Raw genomic sequence first — 26,186 nt, forward strand, 5'->3', positions numbered from 1 at the left:
TTAGGGTTTAGGGCAGTGCAGTGGTGTTTGGGTATTGTAGGGGGTGTGCTGGGGGTAGTGTTTTAGCGTTTAGTGTAGTGCAGTGGTGTTTGGGTAGTGTAGGGGATCATGCTGGAGGTAGTGTTTTAGGGTTTAGGGTAGTGCAGGGGTGTTTGGGTAGTGTAGGGTGTCAGGCTGGGGGTAGTGTTTTAGGGTTTAGGGTAGTGCAGTGGTGTTTGGGTAGTGCAGGGGTCACGCTGGGGGTAGTATTTTAGGGTTTAGAGTAGTGCAGTGTTGTTTGTGTAGTGTAGGGGGTCACGCTGGGGGTAGTGTTTTAGGGTTTAGGGTAGTGCAGTGATGTTAGTGTAGTGTAGGGGGTTGTACTGGGGGTAGATTTAGGGTTTAGGATAGTGCAGTGGTGTTTGGGTAGTGAAGGGGGTCATACTGGCGGTAGGGGTTTCGGGTTTAGGGCAGTGCAGTGGTGTTTGGGTAGTGTAGGGGTATCGTGCTGGTGGAAGTGTTTTTGGGTTTAGGGCAGTGCAGTGGTGTTTGGGTAGTGTAGGGGGTCATGCTGGGGGTAGTGTTTTAGGGCAGTACAGTGGTGTTTGTGTAGTGTAGGAGGTCATACTGGGGTTAGTGTTTTAGGGTTTAGGGTAGTGCAGTGGTGTTTGTGTAGTGTAGGGGGTCTTGTTTTAGGGTTTAGGGTAGTGCAGTGGAGTTTGGGTAGTTTAGGGGTTTGTACTGGGGGTAGTGTTTTAGTGTTTAGGGTAGTGCAGTGTTGTTTGTGTAGTATAGGGTGTCATGTTTTAGGGTTTAGGGTAGTGAAGTGGTGTTTGGGTAGTGCAGGGGGTCGTGCTGGGGGTAGTGTTTTAGGGTTTAGGGTAGTGAAAGGGTGTTTGTGTAGTGTAGGGGGTCGTGCTGGGGTAGATTTAGTGATTAGGGTAGTGCAGTGGTGTTTGTGTAGTGTAGGTGGTCGTGCTGGGGGTAGATTTAGGATAGTGCAGTGGTGTTTGGAACGTGTAGGGGGCCATGCTGGGGGTAGTTTTTTGGGGTTTAGGACAGTGCAGTGGTGTTTGGGTAATGTAGGGGGATTGTGCTAGGGTAGTGTTTTAGGGTTTAGGGCAGTGCAGTGGTGTTTATGTAGTGTAGGGGTTCATGCTGGGGGTAGTGTTTTAGGATTTAGGCCAGTGCAGTGGTGTTTGTGTAGTGTAGGGGGTCATGCTGGGGGTAGTGGTTTAGGATTTAGGGCACTGCAGTGGTGTTTGTGTAGTGTAGGGGGTCATGCTGGGGGTAGTGTTTTAGGGTTTAGGGCAGTGCAGTGCAGTGGTCTTTGTGTAGTGTAGGGGGTCATGCTCGGGGTAGTGTTTTAGGGTTTAGGGTAGTGCAGTGGTGTTTGTGTATTGTAGGGGGTCATGTTTTAGGGTAGTGCAGTGATGTTTGAGTGGTGTAGGGGGTCAGGCTGGTTGTAGTGTTTTATGGTTTAGGGTAGTGTAGTCGTTTTTGTGTAGTGTAGCTTGTCGTGCTGGGGGTAGTGTTTTAGGGTTTAGGGCAGTGCAGTGGTGTTTGGGTAGTGTAAGGGGTTATGCTGGGGTTCGTGTTTTAGGGTTTAGGGTAGTGCAGTGGTGTTTGGGTAGTGTAGGGTCTGTGAATACCGAAAGCCTTAAAATTAGGATTTTTCTCAGTTTAGTAATAGTAAAGTTAGGAGTCCTAACTTTAGGACTCCTAAACTGAGAAAAATCCTAATTTTAAGACTTTCGGTATTCACAGAAGGCATTTAGGAGTCCTAAAGTTAGGACTCCTAACTTCTGTGAATACCGAAGTGAGTAAGTGTCTTCTGTGAATACCAAAATGAGTAAGTGCCTTGTGTGAATACGAAAATGGTAGTAAGTTTAGGATTTTGTCTTAAGTTAGTTCTGTGAATCGGGCCCTTAGGGTTTAGGTTAGTGCAGTGGTGTTTGTGTAGTTTAGGGTGTCATCCTGGGGGTACAGTTTTAGGGTTTTGGGTAGTGTAGTAGCGTTTGTGTAGTGTAGCTTGTCGTGCTGGGGGTAGTGTTTTAGGGTTTAGGGCAGCGCAGTGGTGTTTGGGTAGTGTAGGAGGTCGTACTGGGGGTAGTGTTTTAGGGTTTAGGGCAGTGCAGTGGTGTTTGTGTAGTGTAGGGGGTCATGCTGGGGGTTATATTTTAGGGTTTCGGGTAGTGCAGTGGTGTTTGCATAGTGTAAGGGTTCATGCTGGGGGTAGTGTTTTAGGGTTTATGGTAGTGCAGTGGTGTTTGGGTAGTGTAGGGGGTCGTGCTGGGGGTAGTGTTTTAGGGTGTAGGGTAGTGCAGTGGTGTTTGTGTATTGTAGGGGGTCGTGCTGGGGATAGTGTTTTAGGGTTTAGGTTAGTGCAGTGGTGTTTGTGTAGTGTAGGGGGTCATGCTGGGGGTTACATTTTAGGGTTTAGGGTAGTGCAGTGGTGTTTGCATAGTGTAGGGGTTCATGCTGGGGGTAGTGTTTTAGGGTTTATGGTAGTGCAGTGGTGTTTCGGTAGTGTAGGGGGTCGTGCTGGGGGTAGTGTTTTAGGGTGTAGGGTAGTGCAGTGGTGTTTGTGTATTGTAGGGGGTCGTGCTGGAGATAGTGTTTTAGGGTTTAGGTTAGTGCAGTGGTGTTTGGGTAGATCGACAACAATAGATCTCGCCATGCGTGCAGCGCATGCGATGCAGCGCTAGTCGAGACCTAAAAGCATTGCACCAAGATGGCTCTCAACACTTCCTGGATTGAAGTGTTGTCAGCCAATTAGAGCCAAGCTTGTGCTTGTGTAGTTAGGTCCCGCCCAGATATATAAACACATTTTTCCTTTAATATCTCAAAAACTACTGAACGGTTTCAGCTGTAACCGTGTCTAAAGTTTCCAATGGGAAATTGATTTTCCAACCTCTATTTTTTTAATTTGTCCTGAACTACCAGCCGCGGTGCGTCCATTGGGGCGTAGGGGCATAGCCCCACCAGCCGCGGCTGCCGTAAAATAAATGTACGTGCTATTAAAATAAATGTACGTGCTTTGTACGTGTTTAGCACGATATTTATCCGGCGCTGCCGGGCAGCACCCGACTGAATCGGAAGTGCGCAGGGGGGGCGGTAGTTGGTTTCCCGCATGTATGCTTCGGGCAGCAACTTGCCCGAGCATGCGCATTAAAGTCGGCCCCATTAGCTAGTAGGGGGGGGTGCAGGTTATGCTGGCGGCAGCCCCTGGCAGCAAAAGGGCGACAGGGCGAGCAGTTAGTGTGCCCTCCAAGCCAATCCTGGCGCTGCATGCAGCACCAGGATTGGCCGGTCACCGCGCAGCACAGCAGGGGCAATCCATATTGGATGCCGAGCGTGGGTGGTTTCAGCCACCCTGCACAATGGCCAATCACTGTCTCTGACTTAATGTAGTCATGCAGTGATTGGCCATTTGCGGCGCTATTGGGATCCGGTTCAGCCTGGTTAGGTAACGGTTCACTCGCCTGAGTCGCCTCGTGGACCTCGTGGGATGATTGAAGTCCTTCGATTCTGGCATGCAGTACAACCCGAAGACTGAGGTAAGTAAGTCACTGCATACTCCATTACTGCATGCCTCGTAGAGCCGCTATAGGCTCGACCTAAAAACTATGAAGTGCACGTTTGCACGATTGTCTCAACCTAATATATTGGACATCCGTTTCCCAATCCTGTGATTCTGGGCAAATACCTTAATCTCCCAACACCTAACAACAACATTAAATAAAAACTGAATCGGGCATTGTATAACGAAATCTGCTGCTTGTGTGAAGCGTCCCTGAGGTCGAGTTCGGATTTGAAACCGCAAAAAACAAAATAAATCATAAAATAAAATAAAGGCGGGTGATATGCTGCTAGAGCAGCAGAGGAGATGGGTCCGGGGTCTTTATCTCTACAAATATGTGGTATATGCCCTTCCCCCTCCATTTCGGTTGATAGTTCATGGCCTTCCAGCCGACCCCAACCCCATCCTCCAGACCTCCCCCCCCACGGAGTTCACACACATTGGTTCCTATGTAAATGTTTCCGAGAGTGGCCCCTTTTGTCTCTCGACAGCTGCTGCAGATAGAAGGGTTGGGGGCTGAACGTGTTGGGGGACGAGCATTGTGTGCTTTAATTACCCCACTGCTATTCCTGCCCCCCTCCTAGTCGGCAGTGGGTGCTGCTGGGGGCAGCAGATGGGGGGGGTGGATCCCTGGTTTCAGCCTCAGAACAAACTTCCGTCGGTGTGACTGCGTTCTACCAGCAGGCTGGTAAATGTATGTATGTGTTTAGAAACGCAGTAAATAACCTTTCGATTGGAAACGTTGTACAACCAATCAAAATACAAGAAACAGAGCAGGCAAACGTACATACACGCGCGTCCTTGCGTGTTTTGTCAGTGAGGATTGTCATCGCATGAAAGGAAACAGAATGGACTAAAAAATACCCAGACCCCAACTAGGAGTGCTACGGTAAATGCAGATAGATGTGTGTGGTAAGTCTTGTCGCCGAACATCGGAATGCCCGGTTACTCGACGGTAATCTTCAACTGGTGATGTAGTAACACATTCCACCCTGTGGTTCTTCCGTGGTGCTATGTGCTGCACACTACGTGTTTCTCTTGGAATACAAATGTGCATCTCAAACCGGATAAAATTTGCACTAAACCCCACTTGGAGCCCAGCCGCCATTCCCCGTACCTGCCCTTACTTCTAGGACTTCTTGCATTTATTTAGTTGAGATTTTTTGTAGTCCAGACCACATGGAAGCAGATTTTACATTTGGAGCGAAGCTAAACTATACATACAGATAAACAAACACATCGTATATTAATTACATTATTAGACTCATCCGCAGCCTCACCGCAACCTAACCACTGTCCCAGGTAAGCCCAGGGCGGATGAACCCAGCTGCAGGACGCCCTGCGGGCAGCATCAGCTCAGCGTGCGCATATAAACTAATTTTGACTTGCACTTATGTTGGCTGTCTATTTACTAACTTATCTACTATTGCACGACCTCCTCTGATGTTACTGTAAAACGAACCGTTTGTCCCGAATTTTGACCTAATGTCCTGAATTTTTACTCTCACAATCCTGAATTTGCACCCATGCCAGTTGTTTACCCTAATTTACGTGGATGCCTTTTTTCTGCGATTACAGTGGAATTTAACATTGACTCTGTGTGGCTCGGATCCATCCATAGCAGTCCAGAGTTGTTTGTTTGTATCAGGTCAACTGTGTGGGAGGTGGGCCGGCTGGATCAAGTATGCTTCTTTAGTGAGTCACACAATTAAAAATCCATTGCGGTGTTCAGAAATGTAGTGAAAATAAGTTAAAAATGAATCTTAAAGAGTTAATAAAATAGCATTCATTTTTGTTTAATAATCTCAGATTGTACCCTGGGCGTATTCTGCAGACAGTTTAAAGTTTTTGAAAAAGTTAGAAAACGGAGTGTATTTATGTTGGAAAGGCGTTCGCCGGAGGGGGGTTCGATGCCCGTCTTGCCCACCCCTTTGACCCACCTCTCCCACGTAGGCCGAACTAGGCGCGCACACCCTGATATACACTACGAACAGAGCGACACCACACGTAGTCTTTGTAGGACGATAGGTCTTTTTTATCGATGATTTTCAAGGGATCTTTATGATCCAAGATGCAAGTAGTACAGCGGTGGCACGAAGTACCACAAATCGGTCATGGGGAACGGGGGTAGCGGGACAGTCTTTCAAGATAGTGTCTCTGCGAAATACCCTGCGGATAGCTCACAATCCTCGAGCTGGAGGGTGTCGATTCTCTGGGCGATCTCTTACCGAGTCGTCCTCAAGGGGAGCGCCGCGAGTCTCTCAGCAGGCACAGGTGGTCGGGGTTCGGGAGCCGAGATTCCGTCAGCAGGGCTCAGATGGTTCAATAGCTGGGGGCCGCGAGTCACTCAGCAGGCCCAGGTGGTTCAGTGCTCGGGAGCCGCGACCTCGTCAGCAGGGCTCAGATGGTTCAATAGCTGGGGGCCGCGAGTCACTCTGCAGGCCCAGGTGGTTCAGTGCTCGGGAGCCGCGACCTCGTCAGCAGGGCTCAGATGGTTCGATAGCAAGAGGCCGCGAGTCACTCAGCAGGCCCAGGTGACTTCAGCGTTCAGGAGCCGCGACAGCGTCAGCAGGCTCGGATGGTTCCAGGTCTTCTCTGCCTTCGTTTCTCCGGCCCCCCTTGTTATACTCCGCTTGCTCTTTGAAGTCCGAGGTCCTCGCAGAGGGGGGACTGAGGTGACGGAGGGGGTTCGGCGGGATTTCTTGCCACTCACTTCTTTGGTCTTTTCAGGTGGGTCTGGGAGGGACCCCAGACGCTCGGCAGGGGAGGCGCCTGCTCCCCAGGGGCCTGGTGGCCGATCGAGTCTTCCCGGGGAAGGCGACCCGAGGTGTGACTGGGCTGGCGCCTTTGGGTCTGGCTCGAGGGTTCCCGCTCCCTCGGTCGGACATGCGTGGTAGGGTGTCGAGTCTGTCAGGGCTCTGGCCGGCCCTCGGATCTGGGTGGCTGGGGCGGCCGGAGTCGGAGATGTCGTGTCTTGAGGGTGGTTGCAGGTTGGCTGGATGATTGGGAGGGCAACGCCGTGAGGCCGGTCTCACACGCGTCCCCCCCAGCTGAAAGGCGTGGAGAACTACCCATCCACTGAGGGATTCTCCTCGCCGAAGCGGAAGAACCGGGACAGGCCGTCGGCGTTGGCATGATCCGCCCCGGGGCGATGTTCGACCGTGAAATCCATCCCTTGGAGAGGGATGGACCATCGTAGTAGCTTGGGGTTCTCCCCCCTCATCTGCATTAGCCACCGCAAGGGCCGGTGGTCCGTTTGTACTCGGAAATGGGTTCCGAACAAGTAGGGCCGTAGTTTCTTGAGGGCCCAGACTACGGCAAAGGTCTCTCGTTCTATAGTACTCTAACGCTGCTCTCGCTGCAGCAGCCTTCGGCTGATGAAGGCTATGGGCTGATCGATGCCCTTGTCGTCGAACTGCGAGAGGACGGCCCCGATGCCGTGTTCGGAGGCGTCGGTCTGGACCACAAACTCTTGGGAGTAGTCGGGGGCCTTGAGTACGGGGGCGGTGCACATGGCGGTTTTCAAGGCGTCGAACGCCTGCTGGCACGGGATGGTCCACTGCACCTTCTTTGGAAGCTTTTTGGAGGTCAACTCCGTGAGGGGCCCCGCGATACTACCATAGTTTTTAATGAACCTCCGGTAGTACCCTGTAAGGCCCAGGAAGGCCCGGACCTCCGTCTGCGTGGTGGGGGGCTCCCAGGACTTGATGGCGTCGATCTTCGGTTGGAGGGGGCGACCTGGCCATCTGGTGTGGAGAAGGCAGAGCGTTCCTTCGCTCCCTCCGTGAGAGCAATCTGCCAGTACCCGCAGGTCAGGTCAAAAGTGCTGAGGAACCGGACAGCCCCAGGTGGTGGATGAGCTCGTCGGCGCGGGGGATAGGGTGAGCGTCTGCCCGGGTGACCGCATTGAGCCCCCGGTAGTCCACACAGAATCTTAGTTCGGGGGCGACCCCCGGGGAAGCCGCCTTCGGGACCAGGACCACCGGGCTGGCCCAGGGGGTGTCGGAGGGTTCGATTACTCCAAGGGTGAGCATCTTCTGTACCTCGGTCTTGATGCAGGTGCGGACCCGGTCAGGCACCCGGTAGGCTCGGTGTCTCACAGGCGGGCTGTCGCCGGTGTCCACGTCGTGGACACACCAGTCGGTGACCCTTGGAATGAGGGAGAAGAGGTCTGCGAATTGTCTGAGCAGCTGGCGGCAGTCGTCGGACTGTTGGGGAGTGAGGGTGGTTGAAAGTCTTACTCCCTCCACGGAGCCATCCAGGTCTTTAGCGCACAGGGGGTCAGGCAGGGGTTCGGTGTCTTCTTCTGCCCCATCATCGGTGGCCAGTAGCAAACTTAATTCCGTTCTCACGAAGTGGGGCTTGAGACGGTTCACGTGGAGGACCCGGAGGGGGTTCCAGGGGGACTGTACATCGACCAGGTACGTAACCTGGCTCTTCCGCTCGATCACCTTGAAGGGACCAGTCCATTTGTCTTGTAGGGCGCAGGGCTTCACCGGGGCCATGACCCAAACCTGCTGGCCCGGCTGGCACTCGACCAGGGTCGCGTTCTGGTCATACCAGCGCTTCATTTCTTCTTGGCTGGCCTCGAGGTTAGCCTCTGCGAGTTCTCTGAACTTCCTCGTCTGGTTGCGGAGCGCCAGGATGTAGCGGAACACATCAGGGGGTGTCCCCCGGGGGCTTGTCTCCCAGCCCTCTTTGACCAGGCTCAGGGGCCCTCGGACGGGATGTCCGTACAGCAGTTCGAAAGGGCTGAACCCCAGAGACTTTTGGGGAACTTCTCGGTATGCGAACAGGAGGCAAGGGAGGAGGACGTCCCATTTCCGGCGCAGGGGCTCTTCGAGGCCCAGGATCATTCCCTTTAGGGTACGGTTGAAGCGTTCCACTAGGCCGTTGCCCTGGGGGTGGTAGGGGGTCGTGAACTTATACGTGACTCCGCACTGCTGCCACAGGGACTTCATGTAGCGGGATATAAAGTTAGTGCCGCGATCACTCACAGCCTCGCGGGGAAATCCGACACGGGAGAAGATCCCCATGAGAGCTCGGCCCACCACGGGAGCCGTCACGGTGCGGAGGGGGATGGCCTCGGGGTAGCGGGTGGCATGGTCCACCAGGACAAGGATGAACCTGTGGCCCTGGGCGGTCTTCGGATCCAGGGGTCCCACGATGTCGATGCCGACCCGCTCGAACGGGGTACTCACAACGGGGAACGGTTGTAAGGGAGCTTTGCGTTTTCCGCCACTCTTCCCACTGCCCTGGCACGTGAGGCAGGATTTGCAGTGTACTTCTACATTCGCTCGCATCTTGGGCCAATAGAAGTGGGTAACCAATCGCTGATATGTCTTGTCTTGGCCTAAGTGTCCTGCCAAGGGTACATCGTGAGCCAGGCCCAGGAGGAAGCTCCGGAAACGCAGGGGTACCACCAGTACCCGGGCTGCGCCTAGCCCGGCGGACTTTTGCTCGCTGTATAGGAGGCCACTGTCCCAATAGATCCAATGGGTTCCGGTTCGGTCACCGGCGGCCTGGGCTTCGGCTTGTTGTCTGAGTCCCACGAGGGAGGGGCAAATGGCCTGTTCCTGGCAGAATTCTTCCCGGGAGGGCCCCCCCTCACCGCGCCACTGGCCCATCTCGGGCAGTTCTCTGAGCTCAGTCAGGGCCTCCGGGCGGAAGGTTCTGGCCCTTCTCCCGGGTTAGTGTCCTCTTCTCCCTCTGAAGGAGGGTTGTCCGCTTCTGGTAGAGTGTCCCGGCTCTCGGGGACAGTGTTCGGTAGGAGGGCCTCACTGCCCTCGGAGAGAGGCAATCGCGCGGTCATGGAGTGCGTGGTGGCGCAGACCCATTCTGGTAGGCCCATCATCTCCACATGGGCTCTTCGTTCTACTTGCCCCCACGGGGAACTCTCCAGGTCGTTGCCCAGGAGGCAGTCTACGGGCTGTGATGTCCGGACCGCTACCTTCAGTTCTCCGGAGACCCCTCCCCACTCGAAGGGCACCAGCGCCATCTGGCAGAGGCTCTCAGAATTGTCGGAGGATACGACCGGACAAAGGGCACCGGTTAGGATCTGGTCTTCGGAAATTAGGCTGCGGTGGACCGCGGTGACACGCACCCCGGTGTCGCGGAGGCCCTCGACTCGGTGGCCGTTGATGGTCACTTGCTGTCGGTATTTCTTTGTGTTGGCGGGCAAGGGTGTCCCGGGGACCATTTCTCGATCACCAAGGGAGACCAGGGCCATGGCCGCCGGTTCCCATTCTTCGGAGTCCTCCATCTCTTCCCCCAGAGCTACGGAGACCATCCGCCGGGCCGGGGGGTTGGTCGTTGTGGTTCGCTGATACTGGGGACACTGGGGGTCATTGGCGTAGTGTCCGGGCCGTTGGCAGCGGAAGCAGGTGATCCTAGCTCGTGGACCTAGCCGTCCTGCGACTCCGGTGCTTGCTGGAGACGGGGCTGAACCCGCCGCTGGTGGGCTGCCTGGGGGGGCTGGTGGAGGACCCCCCGGTGAAATCTCTTGGTCGGCCGTGGTTCCCTCCGCCCCTCTGGCGGGGGGGGCCTTGATTGTAGCGGCCGTAGTCCCCCACGGGGCCTCGGGTGGCTCGGGTATTCACCCAACGATCAGCCTCAGCGGCCAGCTTCCGAGGGTCGGTGAGTTTGCTGTCCAGGAGATGCTGGCGCAGTTCTACAAAGCAGTTGGCCGCTAAATGTTCCCAGGCAATCAGATCAAACAGTTCTTCGAAGGTGGAGACCTTGCTGCCCTTGATCCACCCGTCCAAGGCTCGGCTGTAAAAGTTCACGTATTCTACCCACGTGGTGCCCGGTATTTTCTTACAATCTCGGAACCGTTGTCGGTACATTTCGGGGGTGAGTCCATACCGGCCCACGAGGGCCTCCTTCATGTGGCTGTAGGAGTTCATGACCGTGGAGGGCAGATCTAGCAGGGTGTCTCTTCCTTCGCTTAAGAACCGGCCCCATAGGCCAGCCCCCCAATCCTTCTGCGGGACTTGGTGAGAGGTCATGGCGACTTCGTAGGCCTTAAACCACTGCTGGATATCGTCGTTCTTGTAATACTCTTTTACCACATCCTTGGGGATGTGGACTTTGGTTTCCCCGGTGGGAGCGGGCGGTGGATTCCCGGGTGGCTGTGACTTTTCGTTTTTAGCCCGCCACTCGATCTCCTTCAGGCTGCGTTCATGTTCTAGCTGGAGCTTCTTTTCGTCGTGCTCTCTTTGGCGTCTCTTCTCTTCGAGTTCCCCTTGTAGCCGTAACTGCTCGACGGCCAACTTCTTCTCTGCTAGTTTTAGTTCTCCCTCGATTTTTAGTTTTGCCAGTTCAAGTTCGTGGTTGCGGCTTCTCTCTCGGTCCGCTAGCTCCTCGGGGGACAGGATCCCCTCTGGCCCGTTGTTTCTCACCGGGATGCTTTGTGGTTCATGGGCAGAGTCTCCTTCCGTTTGGGTCGGGGGTGCCCCCGTCTCGACCCAGGTTTTCAATACTTTCTGGAAGTCTTCCTTTGTGCTTAATCCGGTGGTAGCGAATATGCCAAGGTCTTTGCAAAACTGTTTTAATTCTCTATGTGTGTAATAGTCCAATTGATCCTCTCGGAACGGCGAGCTTATTTCGGTACCTGCGGCACCCAGGGAGGTTTCTCCTTCCATATCTGTTTGGTAGTGTGTCAGTCGTTTACTGCACGCTCTCTTTCGGTGTCGGCTCGGATCCCGTCGTCTGCCACCAAATGTTGGAAAGGCGTTCGCCGGAGGGGGGTTCGATGCCCGTCTTGCCCACCCCTTTGACCCACCTCTCCCACGTAGGCCGAACTAGGCGCGCACACCCTGATATACACTACGAACAGAGCGACACCACACGTAGTCTTTGTAGGACGATAGGTCTTTTTTATCGATGATTTTCAAGGGATCTTTATGATCCAAGATGCAAGTAGTACAGCGGTGGCACGAAGTACCACAAATCGGTCATGGGGAACGGGGGTAGCGGGACAGTCTTTCAAGATAGTGTCTCTGCGAAATACCCTGCGGATAGCTCACAATCCTCGAGCTGGAGGGTGTCGATTCTCTGGGCGATCTCTTACCGAGTCGTCCTCAAGGGGAGCGCCGTGAGTCTCTCAGCAGGCACAGGTGGTCGGGGTTCGGGAGCCGCGATTCCGTCAGCAGGGCTCAGATGGTTCAATAGCTGGGGGCCGCGAGTCACTCAGCAGGCCCAGGTGGTTCAGTGCTCGGGAGCCGCGACCTCGTCAGCAGGGCTCAGATGGTTCAATAGCTGGGGGCCACGAGTCACTCAGCAGGCCCAGGTGGTTCAGTGCTCGGGAGCCGCGACCTCGTCAGCAGGGCTCAGATGGTTCGATAGCAAGAGGCCGCGAGTCACTCAGCAGGCCCAGGTGACTTCAGCGTTCAGGAGCCGCGACAGCGTCAGCAGGCTCGGATGGTTCCAGGTCTTCTCTGCCTTCGTTTCTCCGGCCCCCCTTGTTATACTCCGCTTGCTCTTTGAAGTCCGGGGTCCTCGCAGAGGGGGGACTGAGGTGACGGAGGGGGTTCGGCGGGATTTCCTGCCGCTCACTTCTTTGGTCTTTTCAGGTGGGTCTGGGAGGGACCCCAGATGCTCGGCAGGGGAGGCGCCTGCTCCCCAGGGGCCTGGTGGCCGATCGAGTCTTCCTGGGGAAGGCGACCCGAGGTGTGACTGGGCTGGCGCCTTTGGGTCTGGCTCGAGGGTTCCCGCTGATGAATACAGGCCCCAGCTAGGCCCGCAGGACACAAGGGTTTGCTCTTCTGCAATGGAATCTATAAGGAAGTTGGCACGGAAACTGCAAAGTACAAAGACAAAGTTTATTAACCCTTAAGGGTGGTCCTACAATCCATACAACACCCTTCAGTATTGCATAGAGTAGCACAAAGAACTTGCGTACACAGTCTCCTTTTATACACAAAGAGGGGCTCATAAGTAGGTGGATACAACATGAGGCAAAGAATATTACCTTTTATGGTCATTTTCGATACAGAATCAATATATGGGCGGAGCTGACACACTCCTTGAGCCCGCGAAAACATGGTCAAGCAAGGACTAACTGATAACAGATGTGGTCAAGTCTGGGCATGCGCCAGACAGACAAAGGAGCTATTTATAGACTGTTACTAGGCAGATTGCAAGAGCAACTAACACGAAGATAGGACTCTTCTCCGTGGAGGCATGACAATACAAAATGGAGTCCAGACTTTAGTCAACATAACGAGAGAAACTCGGTCATATAAGGGGAATTCATGTCTTCAGTAAATTCTTCGTTCTACTTGCCCCCACGGGGAACTCTCCAGGTCGTTGCCCAGGAGGCAGTCTACGGGCTGTGATGTCCGGACCGCTACCTTCAGTTCTCCGGAGACCCCTCCCCACTCGAAGGGCACCAGCGCCATCTGGCAGAGGCTCTCAGAATTGTCGGAGGATACGACCGGACAAAGGGCACCGGTTAGGATCTGGTCTTCGGAAATTAGGCTGCGGTGGACCGCGGTGACACTCACCCCGGTGTCGCGGAGGCCCTCGACTCGGTGGCCGTTGATGGTCACTTGCTGTCGGTATTTCTTTGTGTTGGCGGGCAAGGGTGTCCCGGGGACCATTTCTCGATCACCAAGGGAGACCAGGGCCATGGCCGCCGGTTCCCATTCTTCGGAGTCCTCCATCTCTTCCCCCAGAGCTACGGAGACCATCCGCCGGGCCGGGGGGTTGGTCGTTGTGGTTCGCTGATACTGGGGACACTGGGGGTCATTGGCGTAGTGTCCGGGCCGTTGGCAGCGGAAGCAGGTGATCCTAGCTCGTGGACCTAGCCGTCCTGCGACTCCGGTGCTTGCTGGAGACGGGGCTGAACCCGCCGCTGGTGGGCTGCCTGGGGGGGCTGGTGGAGGACCCCCCGGTGAAATCTCTTGGTCGGCCGTGGTTCCCTCCGCCCCTCTGGCGGGGGGGGCCTTGATTGTAGCGGCCGTAGTCCCCCACGGGGCCTCGGGTGGCTCGGGTATTCACCCAACGATCAGCCTCAGCGGCCAGCTTCCGAGGGTCGGTGAGTTTGCTGTCCAGGAGATGCTGGCGCAGTTCTACAAAGCAGTTGGCCGCTAAATGTTCCCAGGCAATCAGATCAAACAGTTCTTCGAAGGTGGAGACCTTGCTGCCCTTGATCCACCCGTCCAAGGCTCGGCTGTAAAAGTTCACGTATTCTACCCACGTGGTGCCCGGTATTTTCTTACAATCTCGGAACCGTTGTCGGTACATTTCGGGGGTGAGTCCATACCGGCCCACGAGGGCCTCCTTCATGTGGCTGTAGGAGTTCATGACCGTGGAGGGCAGATCTAGCAGGGTGTCTCTTCCTTCGCTTAAGAACCGGCCCCATAGGCCAGCCCCCCAATCCTTCTGCGGGACTTGGTGAGAGGTCATGGCGACTTCGTAGGCCTTAAACCACTGCTGGATATCGTCGTTCTTGTAATACTCTTTTACCACATCCTTGGGGATGTGGACTTTGGTTTCCCCGGTGGGAGCGGGCGGTGGATTCCCGGGTGGCTGTGACTTTTCGTTTTTAGCCCGCCACTCGATCTCCTTCAGGCTGCGTTCATGTTCTAGCTGGAGCTTCTTTTCGTCGTGCTCTCTTTGGCGTCTCTTCTCTTCGAGTTCCCCTTGTAGCCGTAACTGCTCGACGGCCAACTTCTTCTCTGCTAGTTTTAGTTCTCCCTCGATTTTTAGTTTTGCCAGTTCAAGTTCGTGGTTGCGGCTTCTCTCTCGGTCCGCTAGCTCCTCGGGGGACAGGATCCCCTCTGGCCCGTTGTTTCTCACCGGGATGCTTTGTGGTTCATGGGCAGAGTCTCCTTCCGTTTGGGTCGGGGGTGCCCCCGTCTCGACCCAGGTTTTCAATACTTTCTGGAAGTCTTCCTTTGTGCTTAATCCGGTGGTAGCGAATATGCCAAGGTCTTTGCAAAACTGTTTTAATTCTCTATGTGTGTAATAGTCCAATTGATCCTCTCGGAACGGCGAGCTTATTTCGGTACCTGCGGCACCCAGGGAGGTTTCTCCTTCCATATCTGTTTGGTAGTGTGTCAGTCGTTTACTGCACGCTCTCTTTCGGTGTCGGCTCGGATCCCGTCGTCTGCCACCAAATGTTGGAAAGGCGTTCGCCGGAGGGGGGTTCGATGCCCGTCTTGCCCACCCCTTTGACCCACCTCTCCCACGTAGGCCGAACTAGGCGCGCACACCCTGATATACACTACGAACAGAGCGACACCACACGTAGTCTTTGTAGGACGATAGGTCTTTTTTATCGATGATTTTCAAGGGATCTTTATGATCCAAGATGCAAGTAGTACAGCGGTGGCACGAAGTACCACAAATCGGTCATGGGGAACGGGGGTAGCGGGACAGTCTTTCAAGATAGTGTCTCTGCGAAATACCCTGCGGATAGCTCACAATCCTCGAGCTGGAGGGTGTCGATTCTCTGGGCGATCTCTTACCGAGTCGTCCTCAAGGGGAGCGCCGTGAGTCTCTCAGCAGGCACAGGTGGTCGGGGTTCGGGAGCCGCGATTCCGTCAGCAGGGCTCAGATGGTTCAATAGCTGGGGGCCGCGAGTCACTCAGCAGGCCCAGGTGGTTCAGTGCTCGGGAGCCGCGACCTCGTCAGCAGGGCTCAGATGGTTCAATAGCTGGGGGCCGCGAGTCACTCAGCAGGCCCAGGTGGTTCAGTGCTCGGGAGCCGCGACCTCGTCAGCAGGGCTCAGATGGTTCGATAGCAAGAGGCCGCGAGTCACTCAGCAGGCCCAGGTGACTTCAGCGTTCAGGAGCCGCGACAGCGTCAGCAGGCTCGGATGGTTCCAGGTCTTCTCTGCCTTCGTTTCTCCGGCCCCCCTTGTTATACTCCGCTTGCTCTTTGAAGTCCGGGGTCCTCGCAGAGGGGGGACTGAGGTGACGGAGGGGGTTCGGCGGGATTTCCTGCCGCTCACTTCTTTGGTCTTTTCAGGTGGGTCTGGGAGGGACCCCAGATGCTCGGCAGGGGAGGCGCCTGCTCCCCAGGGGCCTGGTGGCCGATCGAGTCTTCCTGGGGAAGGCGACCCGAGGTGTGACTGGGCTGGCGCCTTTGGGTCTGGCTCGAGGGTTCCCGCTGATGAATACAGGCCCCAGCTAGGCCCGCAGGACACAAGGGTTTGCTCTTCTGCAATGGAATCTATAAGGAAGTTGGCACGGAAACTGCAAAGTACAAAGACAAAGTTTATTAACCCTTAAGGGTGGTCCTACAATCCATACTACACCCTTCAGTATTGCATAGAGTAGCACAAAGAACTTGCGTACACAGTCTCCTTTTATACACAAAGAGGGGCTCATAAGTAGGTGGATACAACATGAGGCAAAGAATATTACCTTTTATGGTCATTTTCGATACAGAATCAATATATGGGCGGAGCTGACACACTCCTTGAGCCCGCGAAAACATGGTCAAGCAAGGACTAACTGATAACAGATGTGGTCAAGTCTGGGCATGCGCCAGACAGACAAAGGAGCTATTTATAGACTGTTACTAGGCAGATTGCAAGAGCAACTAACACGAAGATAGGACTCTTCTCCGTGGAGGCATGACAATACAAAATGGAGTCCAGACTTTAGTCAACATAACGAGAGAAACTCGGTCATATAAGGGGAATTCATGTCTTCAGTAAATTCTTACTCACACCGCTATTTCAATTTTCAACAGACGACCCTTTCAGCATTTACTGAAGACATCCGGTTTGTTAGGATAATCATCGTATATGTTAATCTTCATCATTTCTTCTATTTCTTTAGTCAGATGTTTCTGGTAAGTGACATTGGCAATAGCTTTCTTATCAGGAATGCAGAGTGACACACATAGGGAACAGAGTAAAGGACCACATTGAATACAAATGCAACAAGAAAACAAAACTGCCACAATGATACAGAGACCAGTTAGGACCTTCCACCCCCATGTGGTGATCAACGCCCAAAACCATCCAGAAAAGGTCCAAGTACCATTTTCTGTATGGATTTCAGCTGCAATTTTATGCAGTTTATTGATAGCATTATAAACTGATGGCGTGTGGTCAGGAATAAACACGCAACAACTACTTCCGATAATTTTACAAGCTCCACCTCGGTCAGCTAACATAACATCTAACACCATGCGATTCTGCAATGCAACAATTCTAGTAATCTGTAATTCTTCCGTAAGATTCCCAAGAGCAGCAGCGGTTTGATTTGTCACAGCCTCTACCACTCTTGTTAGCCTTCGAACTTTCCTACTATTTAGGGCAGCTCCAACAAAGAAAAACAATCCTAAATTAAAATCAATATACTGCTGCAGACTGGTGTCAGTCTGGTCCACGTCATCAATCGATAGAGTACGTTTATACCTATTTACAGTCACATTATTCAACAACTTCAAATCTTTATGATAAGATGCAGGCGCCAAGAATACAGGGGGTAATAGGAATGCTACATAACATACTCCAGACCAACCGGCTGGCAAACGGTAATAACCTTTATTTCCACATACGAAGTATGTATTATGAGATGCTAAGAAGGTACTGTTATTCAATCCGTCGATATTTAGAATAGTGATGCAATCACTAACACCAACAGGAATATAACCCACACTCTGGACACACAGGTCCGCTTGAGCTTGTGCCACTTGAATCACAAATCGGTCTTTCCCCACAGTGTCTCTGGTGTTCGTGAAAATATAAGGAATCGATTCATTGTCTGGTCGATACTCTTCCCATTCCCAAATTGTCCCATTCGCTTGCGGGTATCCATCTTTATCCTGATGACATTCCCTATTAAGTCTGAAGAGTAATCGTCCCACTGTAGGTTTTCGGGTGGCAAAAAGCAAAGTGTACCATGCTCTACAAGAGCCATTATGAGAGAAAGGAAGAGGTATGAATGGCGTTCCTCCTTTCTTCTGATGAGCTGGCATCATACCACATATCCAACAGTTCGTAGCATTTGTGGCAACGTGGGTATGATGCAACATCTGGATGAAAGTGTTATTCAAATAAGACTGACGATGCTTCAATTCCTGATACGGAAGGGTATAAAAGTAGTGCTCCTCAGGCACTGGAGTAGTCAACACAAGTAACTTTCGAGCAGGAGTCACATCCTCCACAAACCATGTGGCTATCCCAACAATAGCTGCTGTAAGCATAAAACCTGTTGCACAAAGGATTTTCTTTTTCTCCATGTCAGAATAAAGAATCAATATTTTCCTGAAACTAAAAGGTTTGTCAGAACTCTTCCCCTTGGGCAGCGGTCGATTTCTTCACCAGCGGGCCAAGGCGGGTGTCGCTACACTAATGCAGGGCTGATCCCCCCCCTTGCCTCATTGGCTCTCCGTTTCACTAACCCAAGGGCCGTTCTGACAACATGTCCTAATACTGAAGAATTCACTTCCTTGGCCTGAGATGATATCGCTTTCCTCAAGGAGTCGCGTGGTCCGGGAAGAGCTCCTCAGTGTCGTTCGGTTCCACAGCACGGCCTTTCTCTGCAGTCAGAATCTCTCGTTGATCGGTCAATACAGCAGGCTCCACCAATCCGGGCGGTACTTTGCGACAGTGCAGGGAATGGATCCAATTCTTTCTGTTGGAAACCCGCACAGCCGTCCTCGTTGCAAGTAGGACCTGCTCAGGACCAACCCATCTCGGCTCCAAGCTGTTCGTCCTTTCAAAAATCTTCACCATAACATAGTCTCCAGGCCGGAGACTATGTCCTTCGCCGGTGGACCGATCAGGGAGCGCCTCCCGGACCTGTTGATGAATAGAAACCAAGTTATCCGTTAACTGCGCCAGATAATCATTCATCATTACACAAGGTACATCATACACAGCCTTAGGTCTTGGTGGACCCCAAATATTCATTGGGCGTCTGAAAATAATCTCGTACGGTGTAAGACCGGTTTGAGAGTGCGGTATCGATCTAATTGACAATAATGCCAGTGGTAAAGCATCTGGCCAAGTCAAAGATGTCGAAGCTTGGATTTTAGCGATCTTGAGCTTCAGTGTACCATTATACTTCTCGACTAGTCCTGCAGACTGAGGGTGAAACACTGCGTGAAACTTCTGGGTGATGCCCAGACCCTTCAGAACATACTTTATAACATCCGCTATAAAGTGGGGTCCGTTATCACTCCACAGAAGTCTACAAACGCCATATCGAGGGAAGAACTCCTTCAATAGCATCTTGGCGGTAGTCATTGCAGTATTGTCTTTCGTAGGGTATGCCTCGACCCATTTACTAAAGGCACATACCACTACTAGAACGTACTTCAAATTGTTGCAGCGCTCAAGCTGGATGTAATCCATCTGCAAAACCTCAAAGGGTGCAGTAGGTGTCGCAAATCCTCCTGCTGGAGTTCGAGTACCCTTTCCTGGGTTGTACCTCAGGCAAATCATACAGGTCTGCACCACCCTCTTTGCCGCGCTAGCAATCTCTGGATGCTCCCAGACTTGTGTAAGCAATTTTACAATTGCGGAAGCTCCAACATGTGCTAGCCCATGTGCCATCTGAACCATAGGTTGTACAAAAGCTGTGGGTAGCTTCCATCTATCCATCTGCTTATTTCTCCAACAACCCTCATCATCCAATTCTCCCTCACTGGACCAGTGCTCCCGTTCTTTATCAGAAGCGGTCCTCTGTATTTCTTCTTCGCATCGTGCCATCTTTCTACCTGCGACTTCACTACATACATGGCAGTAGCACCGGGCTGCATCGCAGTCTCCCGTGCCACCCGGTCTGCTAACGCATTCCCTTCTCCAACTTTATCAACTACTTTCTTATGGGCACTACATTTAATGATAGCAATTTTCCTCGGATATGTCAATGCAGTCAAAAGGTTGTGAACTAACTCTCCATGCATTATTTGTACTCCATGCGACGTTAGAAACCCTCTCTCCTTCCAGAGTAGGCCGAAATCGTGCGCTACTCCGAAAGCATAGCGGCTGTCTGTATAAACATTCACACACAATCCTGTACTGAGCTCACATGCTCGTGTTAATGCTATCAGTTCCGCTGCTTGAGCTGATTTCTGTGGTATGCGTGCTGTCTCCACTATTGTTTGCAGTGTGGTAATTGCATACGCTGCTGAAGTCGTACCGTCTGGTAGCTTCAGGCATGATCCGTCCACCCACAGTTCTCCATCTACATCTGGAAAGGGCGTATCCTGGAGATCAATACGACCCTTTGTTTGTTCCTCAGTCACAAGAATACAATCATGTGCTTTCCGCGCTCCAGACTGAGTCTCGGGGAACGGCAGCAATGTGGCCGGATTTAACGTTACGCACCTCTTTAACGTAATATGAGGAGCCAAAAGCGTCAGCTCATATCCCGTTAAACGGGCACTGGTCAAATGCTGCGTCTTTGTCTGATTAAGCAGGGCATCAACAGCATGGGGGACTAATACCAACAGCTTATGAGATAACACAATTCCCTCGCTTTGGCGTATTGACACAGCTGTCGCCGCAACCGAGCGAAAACAACCAGGCAATGCTCGGGCAACAGGATCAAGTACAGCCGAAAAATATGCACAAGGGCGCTGCTTGTCGCCGTGCATCTGCACTAAAACTGATAATGCACATCCATCTTTCTTATGCACATACAGCGAAAAAGGTTTTGTATAATCAGGGGTCCCTAACACTGGTGCTGAACAAAGGGCCTGTCGTAATTGCTGGAAAGCAGCGTCACACTCATTTGACCAAGGAAGCGGAATAGGTGTGTCTTTTGTCAAAAGGGCTAATAATGGCTTGGCTATGTGTGAGAACCCTAATATCCATTGCCTACAAAAAGAAACAAGACCCAAAAATGCACGCACGTCCTTCTGCGTGGAAGGCGCTGGCGTGTCCAAAATTACTTGGATACGATCTGGTGTGAGTGCACGCCCCTCCTTAGACAAAAGGTGACCCAGATAAGTCACCTTTGGTCTACAGAACTGCAATTTCTTCCGAGATACTTTGTGATTGTGGGATGCCAAAAAGGAAAGCAAGGACAACGTACTCTTCTCACACAACTCCGGAGTGTCAGCCGCCAACAAGATGTCATCGACATATTGAATGAGGGCGACACCCTCGGGCAGAAAAAAGGAGTCCAATTGTCTTTTCAAAGCTTGACTGTAAATGCTAGGGCTTTCTGTGTAGCCCTGAGGAACTCTACAAAATCGATAAGACCTATTATTCAGAGTGAAACCAAAAAGGTATCGACTATCGGGATGAATAGGAATCGAAAAGAAAGCATTTTTCAAATCAATGACTGAAAACGTCGTCGCCGTAGGCGGGACCAAAGTAAGCAACGTCGTGATATCAGAAACCACTGGATATTGAGGTATCACGATCTTGTTTACTTCTCTGAAATCAATGATAAACCGATAAACTTTGGCATCCGTATCCTTTTTCAAAATGGGTAGAATCGGACTGTTAAAAACGTTGTAGGGAACCTCCTCCACTACTCCCACCTTAATCAAATCCTGCACAATCTGTATAAGGGCCTCCTCCCCCTCCTGGGAAATACGATACTGCGGGAGGCGTGGTAACACCGCCCCCTCCTTGACACTAATATGGACAGGCGGAATCACCATCTGTCCTACATCGGTATCCGAAACGGCCCACAAAGTACGGGGGAGAGTTGCTAACACGGTATCCTCTGCAACCACACACATCCGTTCAGACAAAGGGTGATTATCATTTAATATCACACGCACACCAGCGGGGGAGCAGCGGATCATAGCTCTGAAGTGCTTTAGCATATCAAGACCCATAATGTTGTCCGGCGTGTTCGGGGCAAGCAAAAACGGACAGGGTGCAGAAAAAGAATCAACCTGAAATGTGAGGGGCCGAGAAAGAGGGCTTCGGGAGAGTGTACCATCAAACCCTACCGATGTAACCATTAAGCCAGATGGGGGAGCCCTCGGAACCAATTGTTTAGACAGCGCACTACGAGTCGCTCCTGTATCTACTAGGAACTGATCAGTAGAACCCAAAACCTCAGCTGATACATAAGGACCCTTCTGATCAACCGGCACCTCAACTGATTCTAACCCCCTTCCAACGCATTCCTATGCATGCTGAGAATCATGGTACCCAGAGCAGTCAATCCCTGACACTTGATACTGGTTTTGCTGATCAAAGACATTAGGTCTATCTCGGTGCTGCCCGGCAGGGTCAAAACGAGCGTGATCGTTAGAATTCCCCCTAAGATTCGAGAAACTCCCTCTACCTCTCGGGCCACCCTGAGTATGTCCCTGCCGCGAAGCATGCAACGCCGGGCAATCTCTGGCCCAGTGTCCCACTTGTTTACAATACGCACATTGATTCCTATTCAAATCAGATCGGCCCGAGGGAGGACCATAAAATCCTCCCCTACCTCTATTGACACCCCGACGGGGCGGACCATACACTTGCGCTAACATCACCTTCGTTTTTAAATCTTTCGACTTCTTCTCCTCCTGCCCCTTCGCTTCTTGCTCCTGACGCTCATAATACTGAGCTATAGTCAGGAGGGCTGTCGGAGACGCCGTGGACCAAGAACTTTCACTCGCCTTTAGGCGGGCCACTATTGCCGGTAATAAATTCGCCACATATTTATCAGCAAAAAGGTGCCGACCCATATCATCCGTAAGGGACTGACCACTAAAATCATGAAATGTCTCCTCAAAGCGCGTAAAGAAATCTGCAACTGATTCATCGGCTTTCTGCTTACACGAGGCTAACATGTTCCAGTCAATCTTTTTAGGGGGAATGATTGTTTTCAACTTAGTCAGAATAGCAGCAGGGAGATCCAAAATAATTTGAGGTGGTTTCTGCGCGGGCTTCCTCTCCCTATCCTCATCCTCAAGCTCAGACCACCGAGCCTTAAAAGCGGCAACATCATCCACCTTCCGTACGGATCGCCACATATCCGGTGGTAAAATAAGCCCAAAGAACAGATCTATATCTGCTAAGGTCATAGTACAAGAATTCAAGGCCCCCTCGACTTCTTCGTAAAAGGCCGCTGGATTCTTGCGGGGATCAGGCAACGCATTCTTTAATGCCATGACGTCAGCCCTATGCCAGGGAGTATAAACCCAATTGTACACAAAATATCCCTTAGCATCGGCGGAGGTAATATCCGAACTAGTTCCCGCTCCTTTAGGAGGAACATACAAAGGTGCCGCCTCTCGCATTGGTTTAGCATGCACTAGGTCGCTCTTATCTGAGTGGGAGGTAGATGATTGGTCATCACCGACACGTGAAGCCGACTGCTTTTCCTCCTCAGCTTTCTGGCGCGCTTTCTCTTTAAGGTCACTCACCGCGTCCCGTAATGCAAACAGCCGTCGAACCGCATCAGGCGCCTTAGAGGGAGAGAAAACACCATTACGCAATGCTTTAGCATCTGATACCACATCATCAGGCTCAAAGACGCTGGAATATTTCCGGAAAGCAGCAATCACTTCATCAGAAAAGTGGCCCAAAAAATACAACTTCTCTCTATCCTGCCACTTCTCCCAAGAATTCAACAACTCAGCAAGGGATAACTTGCCCTTAAGTGCACTATAGGAAACTTGCCGAAGCTCACCCATTCGGTCAACCGATAACATGGACCGCGTGTCTACCTTACCCGACACCGATCCAGAATCCTGTGGCCCCAGGGCAGACGCGCCAACATAAGGGGGCGGAGAGCGATCTAATAAATAAAAATCATCGTCAGGATTATTAAGGACAGGATAAAGTGACTGACGGACAGCATATTGACCTGAGACTTGCAACCTACGCTCTTTCTCTTGTCTCTCCGTCTGTTCTCTTTCCTCCCGACGCTTCGCTTCCTGTGCTCGCACATGATCATTCTTCCGTTGCTCTTTATCAAACAGCGCTTTCTCACGTTACTCTCGCTCACGCACTTCCTTCACCCATAATCGCACACATTCAAACATGTCTTGACGAGCACGCCGTTTACACATACACTGTTCCACATACTCAATCTTACGCATATCAAACGATCCATACAAAGGCCATCGTAACTCAGGATCCTTTCTGGTATATTTCCTCCATATTGTGCTGTACATTATGGAAGAAAGACCATGCTTCACATACATATCCCTATTAGGAGTCCCCTCTGGGGGAGCTGGAGCAGATTCCTCGAGGTTTAACCGGTTTCCAAAGCAGCAGCACCACTTACGGAGTGCGCTAAAAGCAGGCATGCTCAAAAATAATGCAAAATATGCAGTATTATCAAAAAATGGCACTTAAACGTTGTGCCGTTCAAAGTTACACAGTTCCGGAGAAATATCTCCACATTACCTGCCTATATGTGTTGCAACGCATATATTCTCACAATAATCAATACAAGATATGACCGGTCATCACAAATCAAACTCAAATAGCCAAACCAGGCTTCAAAAACTCGGAGCAAGTACCGTACAACGGTTCTTACCAATCAAGAGTCCAGATTCCAACTGCCAAGCTCCAAAATTCGCCCAAACGGCTGTCACGGCAGGACCGACAGAAGAGGTCTCAGTCGAGGACCGGCGCCACCCAGATGGTCAGCTCGGAAGGGAAGGAAGAAAACCTCGGGATGCCAGGACTAAAGTGCCTCTGGCAGTGATCACATCCCCGGCCAAATTCCTCACCTTCGTCACGACCAATCCGAGTCGCCGATGAGCCCCACGTGACGGGCGCCAATTGATGAATACAGGCCCCAGCTAGGCCCGCAGGACACAAGGGTTCGCTCTTCTGCAATGGAATCTATAAGGAAGTTGGCACGGAAACTGCAAAGTACAAAGACAAAGTTTATTAACCCTTAAGGGTGGTCCTACAATCCATACAACACCCTTCAGTATTGCATAGAGTAGCACAAAGAACTTGCGTGCACGGTCCCCTTTTATACACAAAGAGGGGCTCATAAGTGGGTGGATACAACATGAGGCAAAGAATATTACCTTTTATGGTCATTTTCGATACAGAATCAATATATGGGCGGAGCTGACACACTCCTTGAGCCCGCGAAAACATGGTCAAGCAAGGACTAACTGATAACAGATGTGGTCAAGTCTGGGCATGCGCCAGACAGACAAAGGAGCTATTTATAGACTGTTACTAGGCAGATTGCAAGAGCAACTAACACGAAGATAGGACTCTTCTCCGTGGAGGCATGACAATACAAAATGGAGTCCAGACTTTAGTCAACATAACGAGAGAAACTCGGTCATATAAGGGGAATTCATGTCTTCAGTAAATGCTTACTCACACCGCTATTTCAATTTTCAACACCGCTCCCTCGGTCGGACATGCGTGGTGGGTGTCGAGTCTGTCAGGGCTCTGGCCGGCCCTCGGATCTGGGTGGCTGGGGCGGCCGGAGTCGGAGATGTCTTGTCTTGAGGGTGGTTGCAGGTTGGCTGGATGATTGGGAGGGCAACAACGTGAGGCCGGTCTCACAATTTAAAATGACACATCAGATGGTATTTTCAGTTACTTATTTATACAATCGAAATAATTCACTAAATCGTAGCAAAATACCATTTCAATCTGTTTTTCACGTAAGTGTATTTTATAAACGTGCATTACTGCAAAGGTTTTGTTGTTTCAGACTGCTGTACAGAATGCTAGTGGTTGAAGAAAAACTCAAAATAATAGCTCTGTCATTTTTTTGCCTACCACAATTCTCGCACCCATCACAAATATTTAAAAGGATAGGGATGAGCGGGGATTGAGACAAAAGGCCGGTTCCCTGGATTCAGCCTAGCTCAGTATCTAAACAAAGGGGAATACACGTGCTTTCTTCCCTGCCTTCTCCTCCCGCTTTGGGTCCCGGTTCAGGGTCGTGTTCGGGCATTGGTGGTTTTCGGAAGGAGTACTATAGTATAAATGAGGGCAGCCGAGTGAGGCTCCACGTGTTGAAATGTATTTGTTATTTTGACCTTCAAGTGAAATACAAAACGTGATACCTCTCGTTCAGCTTTGAGTTATTGGCAGCAGGTATCTTCATTTGAGGGCAGAGGCCATCTTCTGAGAGAGTCATTGTAGTATCTTCTTTGTTTATCTGTAGCCTACCTCCTCTAAGGGTGGGTACGTAGCAGTAAGTGGTGGCAGGCAAACCCACTGCTACCTCTCGTCTTCTTTATGTAGATTTATATAGCGCATACTCGACCTAAAGGCATTGGAGCGCTTTACACGAGCACCAGCTACGTTACACAACGACACATTCATTTTTTTTGTAGGAACGTGCTGTAGATTAAGTGATTTTCCCAGAATCACAGGATGTGGAGTCGCCCAAAGGCTCGAAACTTGGGTTCCCAGCTCTAAAGTCGGCAGCTCTGGCCGAGAGACCACATCCTCTCATGGAGTTCATACGAAACTCGCTTAATCACTCTACACCAAACGCGCCAGAGGCGCAGGCCTGAGAGGTAGTAGCACACTTGGATAAGTTAGTAAACTGTTTTCCATGGTTAGAAACTCTAGGGGGCTGGATGAGTGATTAGCCAAAACTGCTCAAGCTGGTTGTGAGATGCTTGCCGCGTACCTTAAGGAGTTTCCCTGACGAGCGCTCGCACTCTAGCTTAACATTGTATATCCTGTGAGCGCCTTCTCAGTTTGCCACTCATGCGTGCCCCATATAATTGAGGTAAAATTTTATTTATTACA

General features: G+C 51.7%; 1 long non-coding RNA gene across 1 annotated transcript in view; it reads left to right on the forward strand.

The window, feature by feature from the left end:
- Nucleotides 1-4,212: 4,212 nt before the first annotated feature.
- LOC146859290 (uncharacterized) overlaps nucleotides 4,213-26,186 on the forward strand; it is a 40,899-nt gene continuing 18,925 nt past the window's right edge. The window contains exon 1 of the long non-coding RNA XR_014979754.1: nucleotides 4,213-4,256. This is a non-coding gene — a long non-coding RNA (uncharacterized LOC146859290). The remainder of the gene's footprint in view (nucleotides 4,257-26,186) is intronic.

This window comes from Triturus cristatus, chromosome 3_2 (assembly GCF_964204655.1).
Source record: "Triturus cristatus chromosome 3_2, aTriCri1.1, whole genome shotgun sequence".
NCBI classification, from domain to species: Eukaryota; Metazoa; Chordata; class Amphibia; order Caudata; family Salamandridae; genus Triturus; species Triturus cristatus.